Here is a 12,303-nt window from a genome sequence, read left to right as displayed (position 1 = left end):
CTATTATAAGCGGTTGAAAGTAATGGATGACGCTGTGTATACACGTAACGGCAGATAGTAAACTACTGAGGACCTGCTTTTCGGCTACAGTAATTTAAAGACAGAAAGTGACACTCCGGAAGAAAGTAACTGCAGAAAGAGACTGTGGCCCATCACTAAATCAATCTTAGCTTACAACAGACATTTACAACTTTCGTAATTCGGTAAGGTTCTCAGTCGTATGACTATACATAGTGTCACCTACAATTTCATATGTATTCTGAAACACCTGGACGTATTCTTGAAACCTAACAGATTTGTACTCCTAACTTATACAGTCATTGACTTAATTGTTAGATCGTTTCACAACACTATATACTCATACCAGTACTTCAATGTTCTTTTACACTGCAGTTATCTTCAAGACATAGATCTGTACATGCACACATATAAATGTGATATGTAAGTTAATTGTTACGTTTCCACAGTCTATTTTTGTTTTTGGAAAGTAAAGCACTGTTCTACCTGTTTTACGCGCATCAGTTTTATGATACTTAGTGATCTTAAACTCTATCGTTAATATTTTATGTCAGCTTGCAAGCATGAAATGATAAATTGTAATTGGAAGTGTTACATCAATAAATAAATAAATAGGTGTCTTATAAGCCTCTTCTTTCGTGTATGAACTACATTTCCTTACTAATCTCCCTATTATTCTAACCCTATCATCTGCCTTTCTTGTTACATTGTGCACCACAGAACACGTGGCTGCGGCGGCAGCAGGACAAGACTCAGTTAATTATAAAATATAACAATCCCCTTTTTACTTACTTCCGTAACATAACAGTATAAGAGAATGGCACACGTGTGTCAGCATTGACATTCAGACTACAATAATCGGTTCTTAGCCGGTAAACTTTATTTAAATAAAATGTAGCAATAAAATGAAGAACTGAAAGTGACAATGTATTGCATTTGTAGTTCGGAGCCACCGGCGTTTAGTCTGTGAAATATACTGCACAATAATTAAAAGTGTAAATTCTTAAGTAAAGTAGACTATTCATATATGAATGCCTCAATGTAAAACAAAATCACCCTTGTAACGTGAACAAGTAGGCATGGCTAGTAAAATTATATCTCACTGAAATTAGACTTAATCTTAAAAGAAAAAGAATCGCAATTAAAAAAAAAAATTAATCGTCACAAGATTACACCCAGTGCCTTGTCGATGGTACCTGAAGCACGACACAATTTCACATCATTTAAACCAACTTATGAATGAGACAAAATGAAAAAGACGAAACCAGTCAAATATAAATTTCAGTTTATGTATTCTGCAACCTGATGGTCCCAGTAGAATCAGTACCCTCTACTTCCTCTAATTGCAAATAGCCTGATTTAGAACAAAAAACAAATCTCAAAGAAGGTGCTTTCTCATTAACTCTGTGTTGTGGGACGACGGCCTCTTGAGAGAGAACAGGCCCCACTGACTGCGCCCGGAGGCTGCAACTCTTAAGGCTCGGCTTAACTGTGTCCCATTGCAACGCAAAAGCATGACATTTTGCTCACATGTGCCTACAACGTTCCCCTGTAATGGTACGAAACCGTGACACCGACCGACGGTTTAAGGTAGTTACAATAAATATGTGACGTTCCTACAGCAAATAAAGCCTATGTTCGTCTCTGAAAATGGAGTCGATAAGCAACCTGAGCCATCAGTAATCGGAATCTAACCTACATAACACTGTGCGCGTGTTGTGTGAGTGTCAGTTCCACTGTCCTTTAAGACTTCAACAGATCTTTATATGAAAAACTTAAAACTAACATCTGGATAAGCTATCTGACTGCGTATTTGATAAGAAATTTTCAAGTGACACAGAATCTGACATGTGCAACGGTATTTACTGGACTGGACTACATGACATGTCGTGGTGTGTCAGTGTCTCTGCTTAGGGCCCAAATTTTGCACTCATCTCTTTAGATGACTGCCTTTTCCCAAGTGGTTTACAGTAATTCGCAGCTGCAGCGTCTCTGTTTAGGGCCCAAATTTTGCAGTCATCTCTTTAGATGACTGCCTTTTTCCAAGTGGTTTACAGTAACTCGCAGCTGCATGCAACAGCAGCGGTTGAAGCTTATTGTTACTAAGAACAAATTATTTCAATTTCAAATTTACATTAGCATTTAATAACCGCAACATATTTATTTCAGGGATAAGGAGGCTTCTTTAACTGACAAATTTGGAATTATTGCAAACTTGGACTAACAATCACGAGCGTAAACCTGCAATTGCGCTTTACGCTACGCTTGCCAATTTTACCTTGAATTCCATCTTCATCTAAATCTCTCCTGGCCATCTAAATGAAATCAGTCCTTCAGTGTGGTAAGATCTGCCATCACCGACGTGGGGGCAGCGTGACACGTCTTGTGTCTCTGAGCTCTCGACCGGCACTACTTAGAATCGTACTTCCATGTTTCCGCTTCAGATTATAACTATCGATATCTGAGTGTTTATTTATTTCCAGTCTTACACAATGAGAAGAATAGTGTTAAGTTGGCTATATTGTTTTCCATGTAACGGAGAGTTCTGACACACTCCTTACATAGCCACCCTGTCGCTTCTTTAAGAATTTGATCGGAACTTAATGTACAAATAGGAAAGGAGCTAAAAATTCTTAATCATGAAACATTTGTATATATAAACATGTAGGTTAGACAGTAAATATTACTTTAAAAAAATAGAGTGAAGCATTTCTTGCTTACTAAATTATTTTTAAGAATTACATAAAGATGCAGAAGTTCTATTAATGTTAGACAGATTGTTCATTATTGGCTCAATTATCTTGAGGCAGTTTTGAGAGACATTTAAAATAAGTAATTAGGCACATTTTAATACATGTAAAATTTAAACCTGTGAAGTTTAGAAAAATAACAAGAAAAAATTGTAGAATGTTATTGTTTTGTAAAAAGTGAATATTCCTTGCAGAGGGAATGTTGTATTGTTTTGCACTTTTGTAGAAATATGAAGTAGAAGTAACGTCGCAAACTGTGTGTGAAGGTGCGTTTAGAGTCTATATCACTAACATCTCAATGAAGAGTGTAGTTGAATCATGCAACGTTGTGTACAGTGTCTATCTCGCTGACACCTTTACTTGGAGAAACTGCATTTCTGGTGACACAGTGGCTTGTATTGCCAGTGTCATTTCACTGAGACAGTACTGTGTAATTGGCTCTCGAAGGCAAAGGTAAGCATTGGTTGCTGATTGTCACTCAAGAACAGATACTTATTGCAGACTTTCACCATTATGAAGGACCTCCTTCGTTGCTGCCGTCATTGGAAGTGACATCATTGTTGCAGACATCACATGGGCACGTGCATTTTATAATTTGTTTGTACCCTGGCAGATATCAGTTACTTGGTGCTCTACAGACAGAAAATACTTAGAGTAACGACTTTACAAATTTTTTTACATATTCCAGTAAAAACAAATGAATGTAGTTAATTAAGTAAATGTAAGTGTAGTCTATATGAATGGAAGTTTGTAAATTGTTTCATTTGAGGCACAGATATATTAACACAATTCTAAAATTATTGTAATGTTTGGCATTACGAGAACTGTTTGATTACTAATTAAGATATCTGCTCATGAAGCTTATTAAGATAAACATATAAAGTATAAATCGAGTACTAAGTAATTCTGCAGAGGAAGTGTTTGCATATAATACAAACATCAAACAAAGTGTGCTGCATTGTATAATGTTGTGCACAAAACGACACAAAAAAAATTATATTGCCTAAGAAATTCTTTGCATATTGCAGCGCCATACACAAAATGACACATAAAATCTTATATTCGATAACAAATGGTTTGTATATATGGATATAGGATACGCTGCGTGAGGCAGCTATACGCAGGAATGCTAAAAAGTATTCTTCTACACAAGCAATATTTGGTGCATATTGATTAAAAATATTCACAATGACATATATCAGTATTTTACTTAAGAACTGTAATGTCATAATAGTCATATATGGAATAATATCATACTGTTCAAGCAGTTATTTGTATGATCATAAGTGCACTTATGTTGAGGAATGGAGGAATTATCCTACCGTCACCCTAACTATCATAAAACACACATCAAGTGGATCGATCTTCCTACACTATATGGACTGTAGTAAAGGGGCTTGGGATAGTTACTTATTTCATTGTTGCATTCACTACGGAATACTGTTCAATACATGTTCTCTCTTGTCTTTTCATCTGGAAAAATTTGATTAGACAGTATACCAACAGTAGTATAAATGTGTCATAAAGTTCTTTCTTTTCCTGGAGATCATAAACTCTTGTGATGTGGAAAAATCGGTATTACGTCACTTATTTACATTCATAGTTTACGTTGCAATGGATGTTGGAACATTTACTGTCGTCATTTTGGTTTCTAAAAGAAGAAAGTCGTTAGTGTTTAAGCTAACAAGTAATAACTTATCTTCTTTCTGGAGTGGCTGCCAAGTCCAGTTTCCTCTGACACCTGGAACATGGTTATTAGTACAGCAAATATTTTTTATGGTTTTCAATTAACCCTTTGTGGTTCGCTTGCTTTCAATCTATTATGATTTACTTCCATCTCAGGTCCTTACCTTTCTTTTTTGATTTCTATTACTGTCTGGAAAGATTTCGTTAGTGGCATACGTATATGCATAAAAAATTATACAGCGCTGTATTTGTCTATGTTTAGTTGTAACAGTGAAAAACTGTATGAGACAAACGTGAATGTTACCTTGTTCCCCGATTTTAGTTTTACCTTTCTCCAAAATGTGCATTGTTGGCATTTCCGCTTTTTTCGAGCTATGCCCTGAACTATTTTCGATGAGACTATTCTTTCACTTGATAGAAAAATTTTCTTAACCTTGAATAATCGTAACAATGACGATTTATTAATAATATTAATATAATAAGGTCTTCCACAGACCTTCTTACAAAATTATTAGCATTGGAGGCGTCTACAAAGGACCCTCAAGGAATCTTACCTATATTTATTTATTTATTAGACAACGCAAAGAATAGCGTTAAGTTGGCTATATAATTTTTAATGTAATGCGGAGTTCTGACACACTTCTTCCAACGTCACCCTCGGGCTGACTACGTTCTAAGATAGCAAGGTGTGGACAAGTGCTAAAAACAGGTCTGAGCTGATAATTTCATGTGACGTGTTAGGTGGATTATTGATGTCACATTGGCACCAAATTTCACCAACATTCTTTACAACGTCATCATCGTCATCGTTGTGTGATACGATCGAAAGGTCGTCAAACCTCCTCTTATCCACCTTCCACCCCATCTCTCGACGGTATAGCGACATGAGCGAGGAAGATCAAATGGTAGAAACTATTAGATGCACGAAATTTTAAATGTGAATCCATATAAAACGTGCAATGTTGGGAAAAGGAGGAGAAAAGTTAAAATGCGACGGTTGCGACTAGTAATGTAAGGAGTAAAACATGATACATTTCCTTAAACTTAGACTAGTGCATTTCATTAAGTCCTACTTACAGTTTATTAAGGTTGTAAAACTTATGCACCCAACTGATACAAATTAGAAACACAGATCCCTCAGTTGTACCACTTTCAGAAGGTAACAAAAAATAGATAGACCGCCAAGAGGCCTCAACTAGGGAAGTTCAGTCTCCGAATTACAAGTCTCATTTCAGGCTACGCCACATCGGACGACTTGTGTGTCAGGTATGATGAAGTTAGCACAAAACCCCGTTGACGAGCGGAGGAAAATCTCCAACCCAGCCGGGAATCGAAGCTGGGCCCGTTGCGTGTGAGGCAAACACGTTATCATCATTAAGCAGGCGGACATAAATTAAGAATAATACGTGTAGTGTGTAGCTTTTCCTCAGAATTTTTAATCATATAGCAAGAACAACATTCTGCGGTTAAGAAAAGTATTATTTAAGTTATTTTGAAACTTATAGTTAGGCTAAAATAAATAAAATGTAAAAAGTGGTGCAATTTAGGTAACTATCTCCTATTTTCAGCAGCATGGATGCATGCTCTCTAGCTGATTGAGCGATAATTCTTGCACTTATCTGTTCTTACAATTTCGGAATTGAATAATGATATTATTCCGAATGTCTGATGGCATGTCTCCAGTCTCAGTGATTATACACACCAACTCGATAATTAGTTTGATTTCGTCCTCCCCCAAAGATTTTCGAATTTTGGAGGGAATGTTATCTACGAAGGTAATCCCAAAAGTAAGGTCTCCTATTTTTTATAAGTACAGAACTCAGTTTGCGTGGCAGCTGGTCACACTGTTATGAAGAGTGCTTCACGCGCTATGTGTAAATATGCCCAGGCCGCGCTGAGGCGCTCAGCCTTGGCTTGGCAGCCGTTGAGAATGGAGCTCCCGTTGGATGTTACCGCCAAGTGTGAATTGTGCGCAGTTATTCGGTTTATGAACGCAAAGGGTACTGTGCCGATTGAAATCCATCGTCAACTGACTGAAGTGTATGGTGAGGCGTGCATGGACGTCAAAAATGTTTGTCAGTGGTGTAGAGAGTTTTCAGCTGGTCGGACCGAAATTCATGACGAACAAAGGAGCGGGAGACAGTCAGTTTCTGAGGAGACAGTGCTGATCGTTGAGCAAAGCATGCGTGAAGATCGGCAAATCACCCTGGATGAGCTCTGCACGTTGGTTCCTGAGGTTTCCTGAAGCACTGCCCACAGAATTTTAACGGAAACATTGAACTACCGGAAGGTGTGCGCAAGATGGATATCACGCAAGCTGTCTGAGGACCACATGCGGCGACGAGTTGATGCTTCCCGCTCATTTCTTCACCGCCTTGCAGACGAACAGGACAACTTTCTGGACACAATTGTCCCGGGTGAAGAAAGCTGGGCATACCACTTTACACCCGAGACCAAGCAACAATCACGCCAGTGCCGGTATCCTTCTTCGCTGCATGTTGGCGAGCTGGTATGACATGGGCATACAGAAACTGCCACAACGTCTACAAAAATGCATAAACAGAAATGGTGATTATGTCGAAAAATAGCTAAATGTTGAAGCTTTAAACTGATGTAAACCATTGTAGAAATAAACAGGTCTATGTACTTATAAAAAGGAGGAGACTTAATTTTGGGATTACCCTCGTATCATTTTCGCCTTATTAGTTTGCAGATCTTCCAAAGCTGTGTTGAACACTGACTCTAATACTGGATCCCTATGTGTTCCATATTGACACGCATTTCTTGTTCTGTCACACCGTCAGACTGTCTTCTCTCTCGTGTAAGCCTTCAATGTACTCTTTCCACCGATCCGTTCTCTCCTCTGCGGTTAACTGTGAAATTCCTCTTGCTCTCTTAATGATAGCGCCTATGTTCTTAATTTCACTGAAGTTTGTTCTATGCTCAGTCTTTCCTTCCGACGACCGTATCCGTTTTGATTTCTTTACATTTTTCCCGGAACGATTTCGCGTTGGCTTCCCTGTACCTCCGACACTGACGGAAAGATAAATCCCAACACCAATAAAGAGTTGCGCGAGATAAACGTTAGGAATGTTTCTTCATCTGGAAGGTGAAGTCTACTTATTGGCGCCAGTCGCGTAAGCGGGGCGCTAGTAGCCCAACTACAAGAATGCAGATCAGGATTGTTTTGAATGCGTTCTGTAACGATCGTGACCGTTAGTTATCTTTGGGATTGGACCTAAGGGCTGATTTTAGTTAAGAATGGCTTTAAGAAAACGAACACGAAAAGACTAGGCAGGAATGCAGCTGAGATAGACTAACCAGGAATGTAGCCACTGCACAGGCTTGCTAGCAGTGGCTACATTCGTGGCTAGTCTTTCTTGGCTACATTATTGTCTAGTCTTTCTCGTACATCTACATCTACATACATACTGCGCAATCCACCATACGGTGCGTGGCGGATGGTACCTCGTACCACAACTAGCATCCTCTCTCCCTGTTCCACTCCCAAACAGAACGAGGCAAAAATGACTGCCTAAATGCCTCTGTACGAGCACTAATCTCTCTTATCTTCTTTGTGGTCTTTCCACGAAATGTAAGTTGGCGGCAGTAAAATTGTACTGAAGTCAGCCTCAAATGCTGGTTCTCTAAATTTCCTCAGCAGCGATTCACGAGAAAAACGCCTCCTTTCCTCTAGAGGCTCCCACCCGAGATCCTGAAGCATTTCCGTAACACTCACGTGATGATCAAACCTACCAGCAACAACTCTAGCAGCCCGCCTCTGAATTGCTTCTATGTCCTCCCTCAATTCGACCTGACAGGGATCCCAAATGGTCGAGCAGTACTCAAGAATAGGTCGTGTTAGTGTTTTATAAGGGGTCTCCTTTACAGATGGACCACATCTTCCCAAAATTCTACGAATGAACCGAAGCCGACTATCTGCCATCCGCACAACTGCCATTACATGCTTGTCCCACTTCATATCGCTCTTCAATGTTACGCCCAAATATTTAATCGACGTGACTGTGTCAAGCACTACACTACTACTGGACTATCCAAACATTACATGATCCTGCATTAATTTAAATTTATCTATACTTAAGGGCTAGTTGCCATTCTTTACACCAATCACAAATCCTGTCTAAGTCATCTTGTATCCTACTACAGTCACTCAACGACGACACCTTTCCGGCCACCACAGCATCACAGCTGCACATTGCTATCCACCCTATCCAAAAGATCATTTATGTAGATAGAAAACAACAGCGGACCTACCACAATTCCCTGGGGCACTCCAGATGATACCCTCACCTCCGATGAACACTCAACATCGAGGACAACGTACTGGGTTCTATTAATTAAGAAGTCTTCGAGCCACTCATATACTTGGGAACCAGTCCCCTGTGCTCGTACCTTAGTTAGGAGTCTGCAGTAGGGCACCAAGTCAAACGCTTTCCGAAAGTCAAGGAATATGGCATCCGTCTGATACCCTCCATCCATGGTTCGCAAGGTATGATGTGAAAAATGGGCGAGTTGCGTTTCGCAGGAGCGATGCTTTCTAAAGCCGTGCTGATGCATGGACAGCAACTTCTCTGTCTCAAGGAAATTCATTATATTCGAACTGAGAATATGTTCCAGAATCCTGCAACAAACCGATGCTAAGGATATTGGTCTGTAATTTTGAGGATCCGTCATTCTACCCTTCTTATATACAGGCGTCACCTGCGCTTTTTTCCAGTCGCTCGGGACTTTACGTTGGGCAAGAGATTCGCGATAAATGCAAGCTAAGTAAGAAGCCAATGCAGTAGAGTACTCTCTGTAAAACCGAATTGGAATCCCATCAGAATCTGGCGATTTATTTATTTTCAACCCATTCAGTTGCTTCACAACCGAAGGGATGTCTGTCACTATGTCCTCCATACGGGAATCTGTACGAGACTCAAACGGCGGCATGTTTGTACGATCCTCCTGCGTGAAAGATTTCTCAAATGCTAGATTTAGAATTTTAGCTTTCGTTTTGCTGTCTTCCGTTGCCAGGCCAGACTGATCAGTGAGTGACTGGATGGAAACCTTCGACCCGCTTACCGATTTTACGTAAGACCAGAATGCCCTCGGGTTTTCAGCAAGATCTCTTGCTATGGTATGACGGTGGTAGTGGTTAAATGCTTCGAGCATCGTCCTTTTTACAGCAGCACGAATCTCTACTAACTTTTGCCTGTCCTCATTCTGCCTTTGCTTCCGGAGCATTCTCTGAATTTCACTGTTAAACCACGGTGGGTCTTTTCCGTCCGTAACCCACTTTCGGCACATACTTGTCCAATGCGTTATATACAATGTGTTTAAAATTTGCCCGTAATTCTTCCACTTCCATCGTACCGGGAGTAAATGAAGTCGATTCATTTACTAAGTGGAATGCTACCAACTGCTTATCTGCTCTTGACCGACTTTTTAACTTTCCTAACCATAGTTATAACGACAACATCATGATCACTAATCCCTGTCGCAACCGCGGGACTGCTACGGTCGCAGGTTCGAATCCTGCCTGCGGCATGGATGTGTGTGATGTCCTTAAGTTAGTTAGGTTTAAGTAGTCCTAAGTTCTAGGGGACTGATGACCTAAGATGTTAAGTCCCATAGTGCTCAGAGCCATTTGAACCAACTAATCCCTATCTCAACACTGACACCGTCGATGAGGTCTGGTATCTTTGTGGCTTCCAGATCTAAAATATTACCATTACGCGTTGGCTGTCGACTTAGTTGCTCAAGACAGTTTTCGGATAATGTGTTCAAAAGGAATTTACACGACGGCTTGTCTGTACCACCTGTAATGAATTGGCGGCCGCGGTGGTCTCGCGGTTCTAGGCGCAGAGTCCGGAACCGCCCGACTGCTACGGTCGCAGGTTCGAATCCTGCCTCGGGCATGGATGTGTGTGATGTCCTTAGGTTAGTTAGGTTTAAGCAGTACTAAGTTCTAGGGGACTAATGACTACAGATGTTGAGTCCCATAGTGCTCAGAGCCATTTTTTTGTAATGAATTCATAGACATCCCAGTCTACATGCTTGTTGGCAGCTATGGTCACGGGAAGGTACGGTTGCAAGAAGACCGGATTCAGGAAGGCAATGTGGCACTGCCAAGAGGGAAGAAACTCGTGTTCTACGTATGGCTATGGCGCATCGACTGCATCTGCAGCACCAATTCGTGCAGAAGTTGGCACCACAGTGACACAACAAGCTGTAGCAGATCGGTTGCATCATGGGTAGTTCCGAGTCAGACGTGCTCACACGTAACCACCACCGTTGGCGACTTCAGAGGCGTCAGGCGAGAGTTCATTGCGCTGCGGACGGGTTCTGTCGAGTTTTCTGATGAAAGCTCGTTCTGGTTCAGTGCCATTGATTGTCGTGTATTGGCTAGAAGAAGGTCAGGTGGTCGTCTGCAACCAACTTTTCTGTGCGCTAGTCACACTGGACCTACACCTGGAGCCATGCTGTGGGATGCGATTCCGTATGACAGCAGGAATACTCTTGTGGTTATCCCACGCAGACTGACTGCACATTTGTACGTGACTGCTGATTCGACCTGTTGTGACGACATTCATGAACAGCATTCCAGGGGGTGATTCGAACAGGATAACGCTCTCCTAAATACCGCTGTCGTAACCCAGTATGCTCTACATCGTGTCGACCTGTTGACTTGGCCTGTTCGGACACCAAATCTGTTTGCCGTCGAGCACATATGGAACACCAGCGGACGATAACGCCAGAATCATACGTAACCAACATTAATCGTCCCTGTACTGAGCGGACAAGTGCAAGAGGCATGGAGCTGCATCTCACAAACTGACAACTGGTACCTGTACCACACAATGCATTCTCTTTTGCATACTTACATTCACAACTCTGGAGGTTACATTGGTTGTTAACGTACCAACATTTCATATTTGAAACGGCTTTTCTCTCAGCTACATTGACCTGTGGTCTTGCAAAGTTAATCACTTGAATATGATACCAAGACAAATTTATTCCAGAAATTTCATTACTATACATTAATTATTTCCTGGTGTTGTGATTTTTTTTCGTCACTGTATTTATTTCATTCTTTAGCGACTAATGTTGCAGAATTTATGTCTTTCACTTGACGTTTTGGTACTTTTTTCTTTCGTCTGTTCAACTGAACTGCGTACTGTGACATTCAATATCGTAGCGTATGCAGCCTCAGAGAACTACAAAGGCATCTCCTCTTTCCTGAGGAGAGATACTGCAACATGACACTTCCTTCAACACGGATTCTTCCGGATAATTCCCGTACATTTCAGTCTGCTTTTCATCATTACTGATTGTGTTCTGAGTCTACATCCGCCCCTGGGTACACCGTACAATCCAATATCCGATTGTGGATTCTCTGTCTGTCAACATTGTAATCCAGCTGGACTTTTCCGTGACTCAGGGCCTTTTCCAATTATACCTACTCGTGACTGTTGAACATTGTATTCTCTATCACTAGCTAAAATTTATTACAGAAACCAACCAAAGCTGCTACTCTCGGTTGTCAAGCGAAGGACATCGACCACTGCGCTGTCCGTGGTACGAAGCATCCCCCCATTTGACAATACATCACAGCCATTCTCAACAATGACCTTTTGCTGTCTTCTGTAAAAGTAAGAGGTGAACCAGTTGTGAGCTACTCCCCGTATTTCGTAATGGTCCAGCTTCTGGAGTAATATTTTGTGATCGACACAATCAAACGCTTTAGTTAAACAAAAAAAAAATATGCCTAGCGATCGGAACATTTGGTTTAACCTATCCAGTACCTCACAGAGAAAAGAGAATATAGCATTTTCAGTTGTTAAAC

Source organism: Schistocerca gregaria, chromosome 8 (genome assembly GCF_023897955.1).
Source record: "Schistocerca gregaria isolate iqSchGreg1 chromosome 8, iqSchGreg1.2, whole genome shotgun sequence".
Taxonomy (NCBI): domain Eukaryota; kingdom Metazoa; phylum Arthropoda; class Insecta; order Orthoptera; family Acrididae; genus Schistocerca; species Schistocerca gregaria.
This window is presented reverse-complemented; position numbering follows the sequence as displayed.